The sequence below is a fragment of the Bos javanicus genome, chromosome 6 (assembly GCF_032452875.1).
Source record: "Bos javanicus breed banteng chromosome 6, ARS-OSU_banteng_1.0, whole genome shotgun sequence".
In the NCBI taxonomy this organism is placed as follows: domain Eukaryota; kingdom Metazoa; phylum Chordata; class Mammalia; order Artiodactyla; family Bovidae; genus Bos; species Bos javanicus.
This window is the reverse complement of record NC_083873.1, coordinates 97,170,213-97,192,657: the sequence shown is the minus strand read 5'-3', so window position 1 is coordinate 97,192,657 and position 22,445 is coordinate 97,170,213. Positions and strand designations below refer to the sequence as shown.

Sequence of the window (22,445 nt, the reverse complement as noted above, 5' to 3'; positions counted from 1 at the left end):
CTTCCCAGGATTACTTTAGGGGGATCACTCTTTTTTTCTGCTTTGCATCTTTTGTGTAATTATTTGACTGCACTGAGTCTTCATTGCTTTGTGTTGCTGGCTTTTTCTAGCTGTGGCGAGCAGGATCTGTTTTTCGCTTTGGTGCTTGGGCTTCTCATTGAGGTGGCTTCTCTTGTTGCAGAGCACAGGCTCTAGGCACATGGGCTTCAGGAGTTGTGGCACATGGACTTAGTAGCTCCACAGCACGTGAAATTTTCCCGGATCAGGGATTGAACCCCTGTCCCCTGCATTGGAAGGTAGATTCTTATCCACTGCGCCACCAGGGAAGTCCACTGTGCATCTTATGATGATTCTTTATCTCTGTATGGTATAGAAGGCTCCTTCTTTTTGATTCCTCCAGCAACAAAGAGTTTTTTCATTAAATAGAATCTTTGCAGAAGATGGTGGAATGAAAGGGCAGGAGTCATGTTGCCACATCACTCATCATAGATTACAGCTTACACTTCTGTATGAAACACCCTTGTTTTTAAATGTATTTTTGACCACACTGTCACAGGGTATGTCTCACTGGCCCAGACACTTCATATTGTATCCTGGCCTCTTCCCATCTTGCTGGCTTCTCTGTCTCCTTTGTCTCAGCTAGCTTTCCTGACTTGCTTTCAGAATTCCAAACTCTTCTCACTCTTTTACTCGGAAACCCTCAATCCTCTCATTGCCCCGCCCCACCAACTCCCAGACTCATCCCCAGGCCCACCTTTGCATATCCAACACCAACCAAGCTGCTTGACTGAGCAAAGGGGCCACCCATTCTCTTCTTTAATAGAATGCATCCTCCTTAGAACACAGGTTGGGGATTAAATAGAATTTTCCTAAGATCTATTATGTATTTCTTCTGTGGAAGGATTAATTCTGTCCAGGCTCTCCTGAATGCTTAAGAGCTGAGAAAGAATCTGTTCATCCTACATCATTAAAGAATCCTTTTTGTTGGGAGAATTGCATCTGGAAAGAGATAAGCAGGATTTTTGTAAGGTTTTAACAGGCAGGTGCACATCAGTGCACTCCCATTAGTAACCCTCATCAGTCTTTACAGCGCTTCTGCTAACATGTTTAGGAGAAGAGCATCTCTGTTTGTATCCAAATAAACACAAACAGAATTACTTCCCATATACCAGCAAAAAGAGTGCTCCTGACGCCAGGTGAGTGGCATCTGTAAGACTGTTCAGGGCATCCTGTGTCATGTCATATCTTGAGAAGAAAGCAACTGAGTTAAATTGTTTTCAGAAGTGTTTGCTTTCTGGCTCTGTTATCTTTTGTATATCTGAGAGCTTTCTGCTTTGCTTGAAATGGAAAGTCATTTCCCAGGCGAGAGATCATTTTATTTAGTGCTCTTATTTTCTTGGTAAGGATTCTGAATTTTTTCCCTATTAATTTCTATTTTTATGCACAGTGATTCTCAATTGGTGAGAAAATTATGATCTCATAATCTCTTTTCCTTGTACTTGCTGAATGATTAGTCTCATTTGCTGTGTGAGTTCCACTTCATGGTTGTGAAATGACAATTCTCCCTGACTCTGGCTGAGCATGTCGGCTTGATGGCTTTGACCTTTTCCACGAAAACAAGGGAGATGAAAAGATGTGACATGTGTGTAAATTGTCACTCAAATGGGGTTATTTTGGCTAACGGCTTGGAATACATGCTTTGCTAAACTCCCCGAAGGCACCAGTGGAATGTTTTGTGTTTGGGGTTTTCTAAGACATTTGACAGTCTTGTTATTTTTAAGCAACGAGAAAAATCCTGATTGGCCATTAAATACAAACAATACATTTATATCCTGAATCACAAGGTCTGTGAATAAATGCCTTACAGATTCCCAAGAAAAACCCTGTTCTCAAGTGGTGCAGTTAAATTCACTTCATCTACGCTGTGATGGATATTACTTCCACTGCACTTAATTGGGATAACTGACAAATTTAGATTCAGAACATTTCAGTGACTCCAAGGGATGTATAAATATCTCGCCAAATCCATTTAAATGGTATTCTGGATTTGGTCAGGGGTCTCACTGTAGTAATTTGTAGGTGTGACTGATATTAACTTATAAATTTCCCATGACTGGTCCTTTGTTGATTTCAGGCTTCCTCCCTGTTCAGTAATGACGGCTCAGCAAGCATATTTTACCTTCCTTCTCTGCAGGCCCTTTATTGCTTTGAGATGTGTCTCTGTGTGTGTGTGGGTGTGTGTGCATGCATGCACACGTTTTTAATAGTAATGCATGAGACAGTATTTCCCACTAGAGCATATTCATAAGAGCTTGTGGAACTGTTTCTTACTGGACATATTTCTCTCTTTATTTGTCTGTGCTTTTAGTTAAGGGGATAGAGATGATATTTAACTGGATAAACAGTGACAAAACAATAGGAATGTGTAGAAGTATACACACGCTCTAATAATCTGGACATATCACACTTGGCTAATGATCCTATGATAGGATTTTTAGTAATAACCATCAGGGTCAGCATAATAACCCTAATGTGTTGCCATAATGGAGCTGATAAATTTACATGTGAGTAGAAATGATTCATTTTGAAGTCTTTTTTCTTTTTCATGACTGAAAATGAGGTTTGCATTCCCTGACATGATTTTTTGTCATTTGCTCTTTTTTTTCTGTCACTAGAATTTTAAAAAATACTTATTTACTTCTTTGGCTGTGCTGGGTCTAGTTGCAGCATGTGGGATGCTCGATCTTTGTTGGAGCGTGCAAACTTTTAGTTGTGCCATGGAGATCTAGTTCCCTGACCAGGGATTGAACCCTGGTTCCCTGCATTGGGAACTCAGAGTCTTAGCCACCAGACCACCAGGGAGGTCCCACTGGAAAGTTTTAAACAGTGACATGATCAGATATGTGTTTAAAAAGTAGCTCTAGCGGCAAAGAGGCTGATAGAATGGAGAGGCATCCATCCATGGGACCCATCCATGCGTCATTCATTTGGAAAAGACAGCTATAGCTTGGAGATTTAGGTGAGTCATGCAGGTGAGTTTGCTCAGGAAGGTGTGCAGAACAAGGAGAGAAGAGGGTGATGATCACATCCTGGGGAACACTGACATTTAATTTGGGAGCAGAATGAGAGAAGCCAGAAAAAGAGAATAAGAAACAGTAGCAGAATGTAAGGAGAAGCAGGAAAGAGCAAGCACCGATGGGCCTATTTGCAGGGCAGCGGTGGAAACGCAAAGTGAACAGACTTGTGGGCACAGTGGGGGAGGAGAGAGTGGGACGAATTGAGGGAATAACATGGCAACATATACATTCCATATGCAAAACAGATAACCTGTGAGAATTTGCTCTGTAAAACAGCTCAATCCAGGGCTCTGTGACAACCTAGAGGGGTGGAAGTGGGAGAGGGATTCAGGAGGGACTGGACATATGTATACCTGTGGCTGATTGCTGCGGATGTGCAGCAGAGACCAACACAGTATTGTAGAGCAGTTGTCCTCAATAATTGTATTTTGTTCTGTACTTCTCAATATCGTACAATTATAATCTTTGATAATGAAAAGAACTTATTAATTAAAAAAAAGAGGCACTGGGTAGATCAATGATGTCAAATAGTACGTGGACAGAGACGATGGCATTGGACTGGACACCCGGGCCTTTTTAATTTTTTGATCAAGATAGCGTAAATTCAATTTCACTTGCTTCAAGGAGTTTATCATCTTTTGAGTTACCTTACAACCTTGTGCTTCTGTGAGATATAGGACATACTGCAGGAAAGATGCTGTAGCTCCCAAAAGGACATCTGAATCATATTCTAAAGATAACATTTTGATGATTATTGTTGTTTTCAGTTGCTAATTCGTGTCTGACTCTGCAGACAAAGAGTCCCATTTTGATGATGAGAATGATAATTTTTAAGTGTTCTGGATAAGAGGATCTGAGTGTGACTAGAATAAGCAATAGGAAGTTTGATCTAGGTAGTGAGGGTCAAGTAAAAATGGTCCCACTGCCATCTTTAAATTTTCTTTTTTTTATTTTGGCTGTGCTGGGTTGTCTTTCTGAGCTTCTGTAGTTGCATTGTGTGAGCTTAGTCGCCCTGTGGCAGATGGGATCTTAGTTCCCTGACTAGGGATTGAACCTGTGTTCCTCACCAGGGAAGCCCCCCACTGCCATCTTAAATGCAGGTGGGGCTTGCATTTAAGCGTCCACACCTACATGCTCTCCTTAGCGCTTCATTACACCCCTCCTGGTGGAAACGGAAGTAGAAGCTGTGTATCTGGGTCCCAGAGTTAAGTGTGCTCAATAATCCAAGTCTCCTACCTTTTACTTTTATGATAGATTGTCTCCTCTTCTCTCTGGAATTCTACAACTCTAAAGGGAAAGTGTGCAAGCACGTTGAGAGAGAATGAACACAAAAAGCCTGGGGTCTGCTGTAGTCAGTCTTAAAATTTCATGACTTGCTGCTGGTGAGAAAGGGTTAATTTGGCAACAAAGCCACGATGAGGTTATATTCATCTCAGAACCCAGTTGCTGGAATCCAACCTAGCATTGTAATTAACAGATACAGCAGGCTCCCTGCCTGGAGCCTTGGATCAGAGGTTAGATGTAGAATGCAGAGAAGGAAGGCTCATTGACCTCCAGTGTCTCTCCCTAGCTGCTACTCTTAATACTTTTTGCCGTCAATTCAGCTATATTTGTGTTTGACAAAGTGTCTCTTTAAATGCTTCCAATGATCAGACCTTTATTTTTGACCTTTCAGGGGAAATCTGTAAACAAATAGAACTGCAATACCCAAATGAATGATGGTGCTCAATTGTCAAATTTAATGCAATGAAACTAACAGTTACAGCAACACCGCTATCCAGTTCAAGTAAATCAATAGCTTCCTAGTTGTATCTGTAGCTGAGAATCACTGTGGCTGTGGCAGATTTTCTGCTGCAAACTTGAACTGTGAAGAATTAATACCAATGGCATAGAATCCTGTTGATGTGGCTCTGGTTGCCCAGCTGGAGCAGGGAAGAATGCTCTGGTGCACTTTTTATGGCAAATGCAAATTAGCAGATAGTTGTGGGAATAAAGTTCTCTTCTTGATCTATGGCAGGAGAGAGCTAGTCTGCAAGAGTTCTTTGCAGACGGTAATTAGTTTATTCATTAGGGTTGGGGAATTCAATGACATAGCTGCATGAGGTAGCATGGAAAGCTACCTGAACATATGGCAGAAGGATAATGCAAATATAGTTCCTGAAAGAAAAAGGCAAATGGTACAACTTTGTGCTTTTATTTTACATCCTGCAGTGATTTTCTGAAGGGAGGTGGTGAGTTGATTACACTCCAAACCATGTAACGTACATTGATTTTGGATTGTGGGGCACATTTGTTTTCCTTGTATGTTGCATATAATATATCAGTTCAGTTCAGTCACTCAGTCGTGTTTGACTCTGTGACCCCATGGACTGCAGCACGCCAGGCTTCCCTGTCCATCACCAACTTCTGGAGCTTGCTCAAACTCATGTCCATCGAGTTGGTGATGCCATTCAACCATCTCATTTATATAAAAATATAAATGTATATAACATATCCGCGCACACATCGCTAGGCATCTTGATACATACACAAAAGACTGAATGCAGTTCTTTGGTCTCTAGAAAGAAAGACTAACACTTATATCCATTTATGGTGTTTCAATCTCCCCTTTTGTTTTTAGTATTACTTATTAATCTGACAAGGTTTTAACTCTTATTAGAGGTGCATATGTGTGCATGTGCGTGTGCGTGCACACGCTCAGTTGATCTGTCCGACTTTTTGCGATGCCATAGACTGTAGCCTGCCAGGCTCCTCTTGTCCATGGAATTTTTCAGGCAAGAATACTGGAGTGGATTGCCATTTTCCTCCTCCAGGGGATCTCCCCAATCCAGGAATCGAACTCGAGTCTCTTGTGTCTTTTGCACTGGCAGGCAGGTTCTTTACCACTAGCACCACCTGGAAAGCTGCAGAAGTGAAATAAAACTATCGGTTGTATCCAACCTCTGAAAAACTTACGGGTATTCATGCATGTAAAAGTCAACCCTGCTTGTGGAGTGCAAGCACTTTCATAGCAGAGGTTCTCCTAAATCTATTTTTTTTTTGTACTGTAAAGACTAATCTGACTTCACATGTAGCCATAGTTATGCAAAATTTAAAATCCGTATAGTATTTGACTTAAAGAAAAAAACCAGACCTGAATTCAAACAGGTTATAGAAAGAATTAAATCTGCATTGTTAGTAAGGAAGCCCAGTAGGTTGAAAAAAATTAGAGCAAAGCAAAACTCGATTTGAACTGTATACAAAACCACTCTTGTGTCTCTCCTTATAATCTTCACGTGTCACCTGTAAACATTCTCAGTGAAAATGTTATTGAAGTCAAAGCATTCAACCAGGGACACAAGCACGTGTGGAAAAGCAACAGAGCCTGAAAACTTTTGTTCTTGGCAATTGATTTACTCCATTTTAACGCCAAAAGCTATTTATTGACTATCATCTGCTCATATGGTTTCTTCTTCTTGTAACTCTCAATCCAAATTGGTGGCTAACACAGATGAAACAAGATTCTTCTGCCAAAACTAAGATGTTAAATTAGGAAGGAACTCCCAATGCACAGTAAGATGTACTCGTGATTGTTCCTTGGTATCTGATTACAAAGAAGCTTTGCATCTTATTTCATGGTTTTCTGTGCTGTATACATTTTCTTAAAATGTGTATGTGTGTGTTGCTTCCATAGTAATTCAAAGTCTTTCAACTTCAGAAATGTAAATTTACTTCTGTTCAGAACCTGATGTTTGTGGCTGTGGCTCTGAGAGGTGGTTGTGGGAAGCAGATAGTTGGTAAATGGACAGGAAGGGGCACCCACAGCTGTACATGGTAGGTCAGGGAGATGATAGGGAATGAGAGAGAGAATGGGATCTGAAAGTAATATGCCTGTCAGAGAAGTGTTAGTTACTCAGTCGTGTCCGACTCTTTGCAACCCCATGGACTATAGCCCGCCAGACTCCTCTGTCCATGGGGTTTTCCAGGCAAAAATACTATAGTATGTTGCCATTTCCTCCTCCAGGGATAGAACCTTAATCTCCTAAATTACAGGCAGATTCTTTACTGTCTGAGGCACCAGGGAAGCGATCAGGGCAAACCTAGCAGCAGATTCAGTCAAATGATGGGTTGAGTTAAGTGAACATATTAAGAATCAAGTGATGATCAAAAATTTAGGAGTCAGACCAATACCATAATCCAGGATCTAGTCTGATGGTGGTTGATGAGAGCTGAAACGAAGCCAATCAGGGGTCAGATGGTACAGATACAGCTGGGACAGGAGACCCTCCTAGATGGACAGCTTTCTACATCATTCTCTAAAACTTTCATATATTTAGATAAAATAATTCCTATGACAGGGAGAATTATCAATAACCCCAGATATGCAGATGACACCACCCTCATGGCAGAAAGTGAAGAAGAACTAAAGAGCCTCTTTATGAAAGTGAAAGAGGAGAGTGAAAAAGTTGGCTTAAAGCTCAGCATTTAGAAAACTAAGATCATGACATCCGGTCCCATCACTTCATGGCAAATAGATGGGGAAACAGTGGAAACAGTGGCTGACTTTATTTTTTGGGGGGCTTCCAAATCACTGCAGATGGTGATTGCAGCCATGAAGTTAAAAGATGCTTACTCCTTGGAAGGAAGGTTATGACCAACCTAGCTGCTACTGCTGCTAAGTCGCGTCAGTCGTGTCTGACTGTGTGTGACCACATAGACCGCAGCCCACCAGGCTCCTCCGTCCCTGGGATTCTCCAGGCAAGAACACTGGAGTGAGAGCTAGAACAAATAATTTCACAATTTGTATGGAAATACAAAAAACCTCGAATAGCCAAAGCGATCTTGAGAAAGAAGAATGAAACTGGAGGAATCAACATACCTGACTTCAGGCTCTACTACAAAGCCACAGTTATCAAGACAGTATGGTACTGGCACAAAGACAGAAATATAGATCAATGGAACAAAATAGAAAGCCCAGAGATAAATCCACGCACATATGGACACCTTATCTTTGACAAAGGAGGCAAGAATATACAATGGATTAAAGACAATCTCTTTAACAAGTGGTGCTGGGAAATCTGGTCAACCACTTGTAAAAGAATGAAACTAGAACACTTTCTAATACCATACACAAAAATAAACTCAAAATGGATTAAAGATCTCAACATACGACCAGAAACTATAAAACTCCTAGAGGAAAACATAGGCAAAACACTCTCTGACATACATCACAGCAGGATCCTCTATGACCCACCTCCTAGAATATTGGAAATAAAAGCAAAAATAAACAAATGGGACCTAATTAACCTTAAAAGCTTCTGCACATCAAAGGAAACTATAAGCAAGGTGAAAAGACAGCCTTCAGAATGGGAGAAAATAATAGCAAATGAAGCAACTGACAAACAACTAATCTCAAAAATATACAAGCAACTCCTACAGCTCAACTCCAAAAAAATAAATGACCCAATCAAAAAATGGGCCAAAGAACTAAATAGACATTTCTCCAAAGAAGACATACAGAGGGCTAACAAACACATGAAAAGATGCTCAACATCACTCATTATCAGAGAAATGCAAATCAAAACCACAATGAGGTACTATTTCACACCAGTCAGAATGGCTGCGATCCAAAAGTCTACAAGCAATAAATGCTGGAGAGGGTGTGGAGAAAAGGGAACCCTCTTACACTGTTGGTGGGAATGCAAACTAGTACAGCCACTATGGAGAACAGTGTGGAGATTCCTTAAAAAACTGGAAATAGAACTGCCTTATGATCCAGCAATCCCACTGCTGGGCATACACACTGAGGAAACCAGAAGGGAAAGAGACACGTGTACCCCAATGTTCATCGCAGCACTGTTCATAATAGCCAGGACATGGAAGCAACCTAGATGTCCATCAGCAGATGAATGGATAAGAAAGCAGTGGTACATATACACAATGGAGTATTATTCAGCCATTAAAAAGAATACATTTGAATCAGTCCTAATGAGGTGGATGAAACTGGAGCCTATTATACAGAGTGAAGTAAGCCAGAAGGAAAAACACCAATACAGTATATTAACGCATATATATGGAATTTAGAAAGATGGTAACAATAACCCTGTGTACGAGACAGCAAAAGAGACACTGATGTATAGAACAGTCTTATGGACTCTGTGGGAGAGGGAGAGGGTGGGAAGATTTGGGAGAATGGCATTGAAACATGTAAAATATCATGTATGAAACGAGATGCCAGTCCAGGTTCGATGCACGATACTGGATGCTTGGGGCTGGAGCACTGGGACGACCCAGAGGGATGGTGTGGGGAAGGAGGAGGGAGGAGGGTTGAGGATGGGGAACACATGTATACCTGTGGCGGATTCATTTTGATATTTGGCAAAACTAATACAATTATGTAAAGTTTAAAAATAAAATTAAAAAAAAAAAAGAAAGAAAAAAAAAAAAGAACACTGGAGTGGGTTGCCATTTCTTTCTCCAATGCATGAAAGTGAAAAGTGAAAGTGAAGTCGCTCAGTTGTGTCCGACTCTTAGTGACCCCATGGACTGTAGCCTACCAGGCTCCTCCATCCATGGGATTCTCCAGGCAAGAGTACTGGAGTGGGGTGCCATTGCCTTCTCCTACCTAGACAGCATATTAAAAAGTAGAGACATTACTTTGCCAACAAAGGTCTGCCTAGTCAAGGCTATGGTTTTTCCAGTAGTCATGTATGGATGTGAGAGTTGGACTATAAAGAAAGCTGAGTGTCAAAGAACCGATGCTTTTGAACTGTGGTGTTGGAGAAGATTTTTGAGAGTCCCTTGGACTGCAAGGAGATCCAACCAATCCATCCTAAAGGAGATCAGTCCTGGGTGTTCATTGGAAGGACTGATGTTGAAGCTGAAAGTCCAATACTTTGGCCACCTGATGTGAAGAGCTGACTTATTGGAAAAGACCCTGATGCTGGGGAAGATTCAGGGCAGGAAGAGAAGGGGACAACAGATGATGAGATCATTGGATGACATCACCAACTCGATGGACATGACTTGGGGTGAACTCTGGGAGTTGGTGATGGACAGGGAGGCCTGGCGTGCTGCGGTTCATGAGTCGGACATGACTGAGCAACTGAACTGAACTGAACTGATGACAGGGAGAAACCTACTCCAATGTACAGAGGAAGAGGCAGGTGAAAACACCTGGGTGGATTAGAGAGAACAGAGCTTGACTCCAGTTGCATTTATAGTCCATGGTGTTAATTAATCCCATGAAGATATTACCATAGAGAATAACAAGGCATTTTTCTGATAGTCAATAGACCATCCTGCAATTTTCATTAAAAATTTTTTTTCATTGAAGCAGTGAATTTGCAATGTTTTGTTAGTTTCAGGTGTACAGCAAAGTGATTCAGTTATACATATACACATATATATATTTTCAGATTCTTTTCCCATATAGGTTATTGCAGAGTATTGAGTGGAGTTCTCTGTGCTATACAGTAGGTACTTGTTATTTATTTTATATATAGTAGTATATACATGGTAGGGCTTCCCAGGTGGCTCAGTGATAAAGAATCTGCCTGCCAATACAGGAGACACAGGAGACTTGGCTTTGATCCCTGGGTTGGGAAGATCCACTGGAGGAGGAAATGGCAACCCACTCCAGTATTCTTGCGTGGAAAATCCCATGGACAGAGGAGCCTGGCGGGTTATAGTCCATAGGGCTTTCAAAGAGTTGGACAGGACTGAGTGGCTAAAGAGCAGCAGTGTATATATGTTAATTCAAAATTCTTAGTTTATCCCTCCCCCGCTTTCCCCTTTGGTAACCCTAAGAGAATAATAAGACATTTCTCTGACAGTCAATGAACAGTTCTGCAATTATTTATTTATTTTTAAATTTTGTTTTATTTTTAAACTTTACAATATTGTATTAGTTTTGCCAAATATCAAAATGAATCCGCCACAGGTATACATGTGTTCCCCATCCTGAACCCTCCTCCCTCCTCCCTCCCCATACCATCCCTCTGGGTCGTCCCAGTGCACCAGCCCCAAGCATCCAGTATCATGCATCGAACCTGGACTGGCGACTCGTTTCATACATGATATTATACATGTTTCAATGCCATTCTGCAATTTTTTAAAAAGCTTTTTTCTCTGGGAGTAAGGGGAGAAGCAGCAGAGTTCTGTGTCTCTTTTGCCAGCCTTAATTTAGCTGGGTTGTTTGTGGGTTTAAAGTCTAGACTGTTTGGTTCTTTGCATTTTGGGGGCTGTTCCTCCTCAGAAAATGTGTGTGGTAAGGAGTTATCTATTGACTGATTCCTAAGTCCTCCATCCTCTACTGACATTTTATGTATGAAGAAGAAATAAAATTTACAATCCTTGCCTTTGGGAATTTTATAGCCCTTTTGAGGAGGCTGGATACAATCGTGCCTTCAATTTTACATTCATTCACTCCCTTGTTGTACTAGACGCCTTGTCTGTAATAATACATTTGGTAGATCCATCCTTGTCTTCAGGGAGGTTGTAGTCAAATGAGTTACTTCAGTGATGCAAAACTTCTCTTCTACTTGCCTGCTGCGAATGCCCTACCTCTTTGCTGAAGGCACTTTGTAGTCTGCAAATATGGAATAGAATGAAATAAAACAAGGCTTTGTAGTCTTAGGGCTTTATTAATTTTACAAGATGGTTTCAGCACATTTACTAGTGTCTGGTGAAGAATTGTGATAATTAAAATTCAGCTGTACTAATTAAAACCAATGAATAAAGTCTTTAATGTTCTTTTCCTCACAATTTTTAATTTCCTTTTTGCTTACTCCTGACTTTGCAGAATTCTGTAATAGTCATTGGGGTTTTTACTGTCATTAGGGAAATTTATGAAGTTATATAGCTCAGGAAGCCTGAAGAAATCCTATATCAGTAATATTTGAATAAATTTAGTTTCCTTTGGGTCCGCTTTTTAAAATCAATGAATTTAAACTGATCAGTATTCTGAAAGTCAAACTTTCATAAGAAATTCTGACCGGTGTTTATTATTTGAATGTGGTAGGGTTAAAACTGAGTCTGTGTAGGCTTTCTCAAGTCTCAGGAATTAAAAGCTATATTTGGATATGAAATCAGCTAAATAAAAACTGCATAGAACACAGAAGGAAATTATACAAAATGCTAATATTGGTTGTCTCTGCTTGCCGAGATAATTTTGTTTTGTGTTTTTGTTTATTTGTTTACATTTTTCTACATTCCTAAATTTTAAATTTAGCATATAGGCAACTTAGAAAATTACAATAATAGCAAGTGGGACTGATGCTGAGGCTGAAACTCCAATCCTTTGGCCGCCTGATGTGAAGAACTGACTCATTGGAAAGGACCCTGATGCTGGGAAAGACTGAAGGCGGGAGGAGAAGGGGACAACAGAGGATGAGATGGTTGGATGGCATCACCGACTCTATGGACATGAGTTTGAGTAAACTCTGGGAGTTGGTGATGGACAGGGAAGCCTGGTGTGCTTCAGTCTATGAGCTCACAAAGAGTCGGACACAGCTGAGTGACTGAACTGAACTGAACTGAAATGCCTTTAACGGACTTCGCTGGTGGCTCAGATGGTAAAGAATCTGCCTGCAATGCTGGAAACCCAGGTTCAATCCCTGGGTTGGGAAGATCCCCTGGAGAAGGGGATAGCAATGCACTCCAGTATTCTTGCCTGAGAATTCCATGGACAGAGGAGCCTGATGGGCTACAGTCCATGAGGTCCCAAAGAGTTGGACATGACTGCGAGAGTATCAAATGCTTTTAATGGTTGAGATTTCTGCCATAGATGGGATTTACCTTTCAAAGGCAGGTGTCAACTTCCTTTTGAACAATCCTTTCACATTTACAATGGAGGCATCCTTTGGAATATTTTGCTTTGTGAATTGATATTTCATTTCTTTCTTTCTTTAGAAAGAAATTTTCCATCTATTTCTTTAGAACTCTAACTCATCAGGTCCTTTCTGAATTACCTTTCTGATAATTTGATATTGCCATTGGATAATGGAGCGTTTGGCTTCATGTTTTTAATTTAGTCCACCCTTGAAAATGTAGTGCTTCCTTGTGATTTATTAATAGTATAATATCAGTAATAACTTTGTAGTGCTGAATCATGTAAATGGGGGAGTTTTGAAGGAAATCAGATTTCCACCTGTCAATATATTGGGTTGGCCAAATTAACATCTTATGAAAACCCTGAATGAACATTTTAGCCAACCCAATAATTCCTAACTCCTCTCCCTACTCCAGTAATAGTAGGAACTTGGTAAATGGTTTCAAATGAAATGAGAGAAAGAGTTTGGCTTCCCTGGTGGCTCAGAGGTTGAAGCATCTGCCTGCAAGGCGGGAGACCCGGGTTTAATCCCTGGGTTGAGAAGATCCCCTGGAGAAGGAAATGGCAACCCACTCCAGTATTCTTGCCTGGAGAATCCCATGGATGGAGGAGCCTGGTAGGTTATAGTCCACGGGGTAACTTTTTAAAGTCTATTTTTTTCTTATGGAAACCCTGAATGAACTTTTTGGCCAACCCAATAATTCCTAACTCCTCTCCCTACTCCAATAATAGTAGGAACTTGGTAAGTGGTTTCAAATGAAATGAGAGAAAGAGTTTACTCCTGACTTCATGAGTATGTGATGAAGTTGAAGTCATGAGTTGTGTACCCACTAAGGATATGGGCTTTTGAATCTGAGAGCTGATTTCAGTTCCTTTCACTAGCTGTGTGATATTTGACACATTATTTTACCTCTCTGAGTTTCCTAATCCGTGAAATATGGAAGGGAATTTTTACCTTTCAAAGTTACTTTGACTGGGTAATATGCACAAAACGTTTACCATGGTACTTGGCACACGTGGCCACTGTTGGAATAGAAGAAATATACCTACGGGTGGAAAAAGCCTCATATAATATTCTTGACTACCGAATTTAGGAAAGTCAACCTTTCTCCAGAATAATAATCAACTCTGACAGGAAGTTACGAACTTTTGTAATAGAGGATGTATTACAAAGCACTGTTGGGGTTTCGAGTCTTGTTAATGACACCAAGTGATCTTCTAAGCATGGAGTGAGTACCATTGCCCACACAGCAATTAACTTCACCCTTCATTAGTAATGTGCCTACAGACATGATTTCTTTTGCTCTTATCTTATCTCACTAGGATGCCATCCAAGAGAACACTTAAATAAAAATCCAGTTGTCATGTCTTGCTGTTAGCTGAGCAAATGTAGGGTAAACACCATTAAGGTTAAATGTGTTACACTAACCTCTGTTGAATGAGGAACAAGAAGGCCAAGAACTCCGTCTAAGCTAAGGAATAGCTAATTTTGAATGACAGAATGGAATCTTCTAAATTTAGAGCTGGGTTTAATGAGGGGTTTCAGGCATTCTTACCTGAAAGCGCAAGAGAAAAACTGAAGTCATTCCTTCATTTGGGGTCTGCTTATTACTTATAATTATGCTCCCTGTTCAGGATCACAATCGAGGATTTTAAAATATTTTTTTCTTCCCCCTTTTCCTCTTTCATTCTCATCAGGAATTATTTGCTAAGTCACTTCAGTCGTGTCCAATTCATTGCAACCCTATGGATCATGTAGCCCACTGGGCTCCCCTGTCTATGGGATTATCCAGGCAAGAATACTGGAGTGGGTTGCCATGCCCTCCTCCAGAGAAGGAATTATTTACTGAGCATCTATTATGGCCAAAATACTAAGCTAAAATTTGAAAGCCAAAGGTATAACAGAATTGCTGCTCTTCATACCTATTTAGACAGTTCAGGTGGCTCAGACAGTATAGAATCTGCCTTTAAAAATGAGGGAGACCCAGGTTCAATCCCTCGGTTGGGAAGATCCCCTGAAGAAGGGAATGGCAACCCACTCCAGTATTCTTGCCTGGAGAACTTCATGGACTGAGGAGCCTGTCAGGCTACAGTCCATGGGGTTGCAAAGAGTCAGACACCACTGAGCAACTAACACAGAGAGGACAGAATAGCCATAGGAGGAGGTAGGTTTTGATGGTGAATATCAGATAAATTTCTATATAAAATATTCTGAGTTGGCAGTTTAGTAGAGACTGAGCCTGTCTTTCCCTCAGACTCTAATAGATCAAAACACTTTATTTATCTTCAATTTTCCCAAATCAAAGCTGGCACTGCTACCTTAATCTACTTTTTTTTTTTTTTAAACAGGCATTAAAATTCTAAGGTGTCATCTGGAATTTGAGAGCCATGCTCCATTAACACTAATGAGTGACTTTTGGTTAAATCTTCATGGATCAGGCTGAACATTTCCCTGTGGGTATTGATTCACCTTTCATTTCAGTGGGCATCACACCAGCCTGCACTAAAATTGTTTGCATCATTTAACCTGTAAGGGTGTCCAACAAATCTATGATTTATGATTTGGAACATATCCAACTTGGTCCAGATTGTTACTGAAAATTTCCTGATTTCTTCCTTTCTGTTCAGGTCAAATAGAGGCCTGTAAATTTCCAGGCACTCCTTGTTTCCTGTAGGGCTCAGGTCAAAATACTTTATAAATGGGCTAATACGACTTCTAAAATACTGTTCTAACAATAATGAAATCATGTAAATTTACTTCTGAAAGTTGGAGGTTCAAGTTAAACACCCATGACAGCTGGGTATTTTTGTCTGTATATTTCAAAATAACTTTCAGATCCACAGCTATGTGGGTGGGCAATTGTTAAAAATTCCTGAAAAATGCAAGGAACCTCCAAAAATCATATTTTTACTTCCTACATAATCCTGAATAGTGTTTATGTTAACTGTATCTACCTTGAGTGCAAACTTGATGTCAGGAACTATTGTTGAGATGTGTAATTAAAGGTGAATAAGAAGGTGTTAGGCTTCCCTGGTGGCTCAGATGGTAAAGCGTCTGCCTGCAATGCAGGAGACCAGGGTTTGATCCCTGGGTTGGGAAGATCCCCTAGAGAAGGAAATGGCAACCCACTCCAGTACTCTTGCCTGGAAAATTCCACGGATGGAGGAGCCTGGTGGGCTACAGTCCATGGGGTCGCAAAGAGTTGGACATAACTGAGCAACTTCGCTTTCTTTCTAAGAAGGTGTTAGGTTCTATGCTTTTGTCATGAACCATAACTTTGAGGCCTCAGCCTCCCACCACTAATGAATTTTCCTCTAACGCTCCAAGATTTTGAAACTGAACTGCTGGCGGTCAAGTGTGGATCTTTGTGCCCGTGTCTCAGCCCTTTGGTTTGGGGACCTGGTTCTTGCCAGAGTTTTCTTAACAAGTTGAGTCCCTGTTATAGTCTGACTGTTAGATTGGGAGCCATTAATACTTGGCAATTTTTTGCTGTCATAATGATGCTGAGGACTTTCCAGATAGCTTTTCCCGTTCTCTCTAGAAGAACTATGACTTACTTATTCCCTTTGATGGGGTTTTGATCAAGCAGACATTCGTCATGACCTTGATCCAGAGTAGGGACAAGACTTGGTTGGTTCATCTCTAGTCTGGGGATGACATATACAGTACTCTGTCTTGTATTCCCTAGGACAGGCTCACATGCTTGTCAGAGGTTTGGCTTTCTGATACAAGGATGAGGCTTTAGGAAGGTGGGAGTCATATTAGGATTGGAGAGTTGCCAGGATACATTTTGAGGAAAAACAGAGAAAAATAGCCAATTGAATTTTTGAAATAACTAAGCCAGTTGTGAAGGGAACAGGAAGTAGACAGATGAGGGTGTTCTGTTTTCTCTGGGCTTGTCTCTGTAGTACTCTCAGAAGTGAAAAGTGAAAGCTAAAGTTGCTTAGTTGTGTCTGACTCTTTGTGATCCCATGGACTATATAGTCCATGGAATTCTCTAGGCCAGCATACTGGAGTGGTCTCTCCAACCCAAGGATCGAACCCAGGTCTCCTGCATTACAGGCAGCTTCTTTACCAGCTGAGCCACAAGGGAAGCCCAAGAATACTAGAGTAGGTAGCCTATCCCTTGTCCAGAAGAGCTTCCCGACCCAGGAATCAAACCAGAGTCTCCTGCAATGCAGGTGGATTCTTTACCAACTGAGCTACCAGGGAAGCTCCTGTAGTACTCTCAGGCTAGGCACTTAATGTAAGTTTAGATTAGAAACAAAATGATGCTTTTCTGCTATTAAGTTTAAAGGCAAATAATTGTCTCACATCCAACTTTGTTCCCCATCTTTTTCTATTACACCTCCCACTCAACCTTAAAGAGAAAAAAAAGGAATTTCCTATAGTGTTTTATAGTTAGTGTTACCTCAGCAGTATTTGCCTTCAGAATAAGGGTAGCAGTAGTTGGGAAATATTCTCCTGTGGGAGTGATGAAGGTTCCGTGTCAAGCTTCTTTCTGCCTTACAGTTCTTGTGTTTGGGCTGCTCTTTGACTAAAATCCTTCTCTTTGCCTTTGCTGAGGCTTAGACATGCCCCCCTCTTTCATGTTCTCCCTGACCTGCTCCATCTGAGCTGGGGTCTCTCTCACTGTCCCTCAGTCTCCTCAGACTCTGCCCACTGCTGCTCCATTGCACTCATCACTCCTGGGAAACTGCCTCTCCCACCAGAGAGTAAGCTCTCGGAGGGCAGACACTTCTTACTGCTGTACCCTCAGGGTCAGCTACTGGTAGAGCTTCAAAATATATATAAAGAAATATTTATTTATTTTTTTATTTGGCTGTGGTGGCAAGTCTCAGGTAAGGCACCCAGGATCTTTTGTTGCCACTCACAGGCTTCTCTCTAGTTGTGACTCTGGGGGGCTCAGTAGTTGGGGCGGGTGGGCTTTGTTGCCCCAAGGCATGTGGGATCTTACTTTCTTGACCAGAGATGGAACCCACGTCCCCTGCCTTGGAAGGTGGATTCTTAACCACTGAACCACCAGGGAAGTCTCTCAAAAAATCTTTATGGAATCAGTGTATTCATTTCTCGCCTTAGGCTCTGTGTGTAGCCTCTGAGCCTCTATAAACATGCAGCTCTGCTCGGCCTGTTGCCCTATTCTGAGACGTGCGGTTTTTTGCATTTCTGAAATCGGGATGTGTATCAAAAATAAAGATTTAATAGGTGGTGGTTATCACCATCAAAGCTGAGAGTAAATCGATATACATCTTATAAGTCAGTGTCTCTTAGAATCAAGGACACTGTGGTAGACAGAATGTACATGTGTGCTAAGTTGCTCGGTCGTGTGCAACTCCTTGCGATCCTATGAACGGTAGCTCACCGGCTCCTCTGTCCATGGGATTCTCTAGGCAAGAATACTGGAGTGGGTTGTCATGCCCTTCTTCAGGGGATCTTCCCCACCCAGGGATCGAACCCATGTCTCTTAAGTCTCCTGCATTGGCAGGCAGGTTCTTTACCACTAGTGCCCCCTAGGAAGCCCCGGTAGACAGAATGCCCCCACCAAAGGTATCTGTGTCCCTGATACTTGTAAATATATGTCACCTTACATGGCAAAAGGACTGTGCAGATGTGATTCAGTTAAGGATTTTAGGATGGCAAGGTTTTCCTGGGCTTTTCAGACTGCGTGCCTGTGTACTTTTTGTGACCCAATGGACTATAGCCTGCAGATTGGCCAATGTAATTACAAGCATCTTTATAAGAGAGAAGTAGGAAATTCAGAGTCAGAGAGGAAGATTTTGTGATGGAAGCAGAAGTTGGAGTGATGCCACAGGATAAGGAAGGCACCCTCTAGAAGCTGGAAATTCAAGGACATGGGATTCTTGCCTAGAGACTCTGGAAGGATCATGACTCTGCCAATCATTTTAGACGTCCACCTCCAGAACCATATGGTAATACATTTGTATTGTTTTAAACCGTTAAACTTGGTTGATTGGGTACAGCCATATTATTACAAGCAAGACATGGATTACGTTCTGGAAATTTAAAGTTTTATTTAATCTTTCCAACAAGGAAACATGTGGGTACATGTCCGACATCCCTGCCCCTCAGTGGGAGCATTTGGAGGTATGTTTCATGCAGCCCCCCAGGGGATCCCCTTCAAGACTGAGCCCTAATTGCCCTCAGTACTCATTAGCGACCCTCATACTGACTTGCCTTGCTACCTTGCCTTCAAGCTTCCTGGATTACTTCCAAGATAAACCTTTGGCATCCTAATCCTCACCTCAGGTTCTGCTTTTGGATGAGCCCAAACTGGGATGTCACCCTAGGTCAAGAGACTTGGCCCCAACCATCTTCCCCTCTGTCTTCCTCTTTGCTACCCTCTCTCTTGCCCACCAACAGCCAATTAGAGCAGCCATTACTCAGCATCTAATCTGTTCTGAATTCCTGCCTCCCTTAGGATGTTTGCACTTCTTCCAGCTGCGTGAGTGCTCTTAAACTGGGTTAATCCTGTAGGTTCCCAATCAATGTCCCTCCATTATGGAGTTTCCCTGGTCCTCCAGACTATGAATGTTTTCCCCTAATCCTTCTGCACTTTTCATGGCACTGACCACACATGAAATGAGTTAATTATTTTGTGGGAGGATGATTATCTCCTCCCATTACATTAGCATGATGTGGGTGTCAGGTAAGATTTATGGGAAACTCACAGGCAGAAGGGACAATGTGGTGCATATGCCCCATCCTCTCAGCGGCTAGCTGAGATGCGGGCTGGGCTAGGCTCAGCTGGACAAATCATGGGGGGTGCTGCAAGAGGAGGACCCTGCTGTGCACCATGTATGCATTTATAAGGTAACTGGGAGGAGACAGGGTCAGCTAATGAACATACAATAGTGGAAGCTTCCTGGACAGAGATATGTACCAGATCTACCTTATTGTGCCAGAGCTTAGCTGGAAGTCTCGTCCTAATTTTCTTCCTTCCTTCCTTGCTTTCTTTTTCTTTCTTTCTTTATTGTTGAAGTATAGCTGTTTTACAATGTTGCATTAGTTTTAGGTGTACAGCAAAGTGATTCATATGTAAATATAAAATCTATGTTTAAATATATATGTAATCTATATTTAATATATAAATATAAAATCTATTCTTTTTCAATTCTTTTCCCTTATAGGTTATTACAAAATGTTGAGTATAGTTCCCTGTGCTATACAGTAGGTCCTTATCATTTATCTATTTTATATATAGTAATGTACCGACTCAGAGAAGGCAATGGCAACACACTCCAGTACTTTTGTCTGGAAAATCCCATGGACGGAGGAGCCTGGTAGGCTGCAGTCCGTGGGGTCGCTAAGAGTCAGATACGACTGAGCGTCTGCACTTTCACTTTTCACTTTCCTGCTTTGGAGAAGGAAATGGCAACCCACTCCAGTGTTCTTGCCTGGAGAATCCCAGGGACGGGGGAGCCTGGTGGGCTGCTGTCTATGGGGTCTCACAGAGTCGGACATGACTGAAGCGACTAAGCAGCAGCAGCAGCATACCGACTTGATGGACATGAGTTTGAGTAAACTCCAGCAGTTGGTGATGGACAGAGAAGCCTGATGTGTTGCAGTCCACGGGGTTGCAGAGTCGGACAGGACTGAGCAACTGAACTGACTGACTGAATGTACATATGTTAATTCCACACTCCTAATTTTACCTTAAGTTTTAAGTGGAGAGCCCCAACAGTTGAAAAAAAAGTTGAGTTCAGACTTCCAATATATGTATATGTATTTATGTTTATACATGTTTCACTGTCACATTAAATGTCAAATAGTAGCGAAGCTGAATTTCTTTATCGAGATAAGCATACACAAAATAAAAATAGACAAAAACAGAAATGAAATTTTAAAAATAGGAAATTGCAAAATGTCTTTGCACGTCCTAATAGATCATTTCATGTGTTTCCTGAGCGCACACACCGAGAGGTGATTACTGAGCTAGAGCAGTGCTTTCCTGAGCGACAGACCCTCTGGGAGCTGGTTAACATGCAGACTCTGATTCATCGGGCCTGGGAGGGGCCTGGAATTCTGCATGTCCCAGGTGATGCCAATGGAATTGTTTGGGGAACCATACTTTGTGTGGCCAGCATCTTGCTGTCCAAAATATTCATAAGCCACTGAGATTTAGATGCTTGGGTTGAACAGATTGATATGGCATCTTCTGTCATTTTGGAATGATTTACTCTGTCTCACATTTTGCTGTTTCCAGGTGGACTCAATGTGATGTGTATGACCTTCACTGCATCGTTGAATGATTGCCCATCGGAAAAAAACAAAAAGTGAAGGGCAACTGGGCAAGGTAAAAGTTTGTTGACTCTTCATTTCTCTTGGCCTTTAAGATCCAATTATCTGTTTTTCTTCCTCTGAAGGGATAGCAGAAACCCAGTGAGCCCCGTGAGCAGGCTCTGTGCTGGGTGCTTTCCACGTGCTGTTTCTTTTCAGATCTGACTCTACTGGCAGAAACCAGTCTGAATACAAAGAGATCTGCTGTGTGTGTGTGCGTGTGTGTGTGTGTGTGTGTGTGAAGGGGGAGGGCTCAGCTTTCTCTTCTGACCCTCTCTCTGATCTGTCCTGACGGATGGACCAAACCATTCAAACTCCCTCTGCTCAGGGATGCAGCTGAGGGTTTCCCAGTTAGCGACAGAATCTGAGTGATTTGTAGGCATTTGTGTGCTGATTGTCTTGCCCTCTAGGCATGAACTGTGTTGTATCAGGAGGGCAAGAGGGTTCCAAATAGATTTAATATGCCTTGTATGAGCTTCAACCATCTGCCCGCCAGCTCTCAGTGTGAGCATAATATATGTTTCCAGAATCAAACACAAAGAGTCTGTTTTTTTCCCTCTTTCTTTTTCCTTTTTTTCAGAGGCTTTTAGTTCAGATCATTTGTCTTTTCCTTGTCTTTTGGGGGTAGGCTACCAGGGTCACCCTTTCTACAATTATATTGGCTTTCAGTTTGTTTTCTGATTCCTCTGGCATATTTAATTAAATGGGTTTCCCTTTCCTGCTTGCCATGTACCCCCAACAGAAACATATCCTTGAAATTGGTACATATCCATGAAATCTTGTGATGCATCTATGAAGTGGCTGGAATTGAACTGCAGGCATTCCCAGTGAGTACAGATTAGACCCTGGACATCTGAAAATTCTTCCCAGGCTAAATCCGAATGCTGTTCTTCTGAATAATGCAACTTGAACCTCTTCTCTTCTCTCAGTGGAAATCGTGACTGTTGATGGGCCTGTTCTAGTAGCTATAACTGGTTGTAGGACTCAAGTTATTCCGGTGTCGAGTGTCCTTGCCCTGGAACCCTTGTATCATTATAGGGATCTTAAGCTCTGAAAGAGATGAAAGTAAGTTAAGCCAATCATAGAGTTCTTAACTTCAATTCTCACCTAAGTTACAGGAATTTAGCAGAAGATTCAGGAAGCTCTTTACATGAAAGTTGGGTGGGAACACGATTAGAACTCTCCTAGCATCACTCAGAAAGCGAGGGCTGGGCAAGGAGGGGCTAGTGGAAAGTGAACTTTCAATATTCTCTTATAA

At 41.6% G+C, this 22,445-nt stretch overlaps 1 long non-coding RNA gene across 1 annotated transcript in view; it reads left to right on the top strand.

Annotated features, from left to right (window-relative positions):
- The window catches only part of LOC133249780 (uncharacterized), a 40,093-nt gene extending 18,910 nt beyond the window's left edge, over positions 1-21,183 (top strand). The window contains exon 3 of the long non-coding RNA XR_009737095.1: positions 21,114-21,183. This is a non-coding gene — a long non-coding RNA (uncharacterized LOC133249780). The remainder of the gene's footprint in view (positions 1-21,113) is intronic.
- The last annotated feature ends 1,262 nt before the right edge of the window (positions 21,184-22,445 follow it).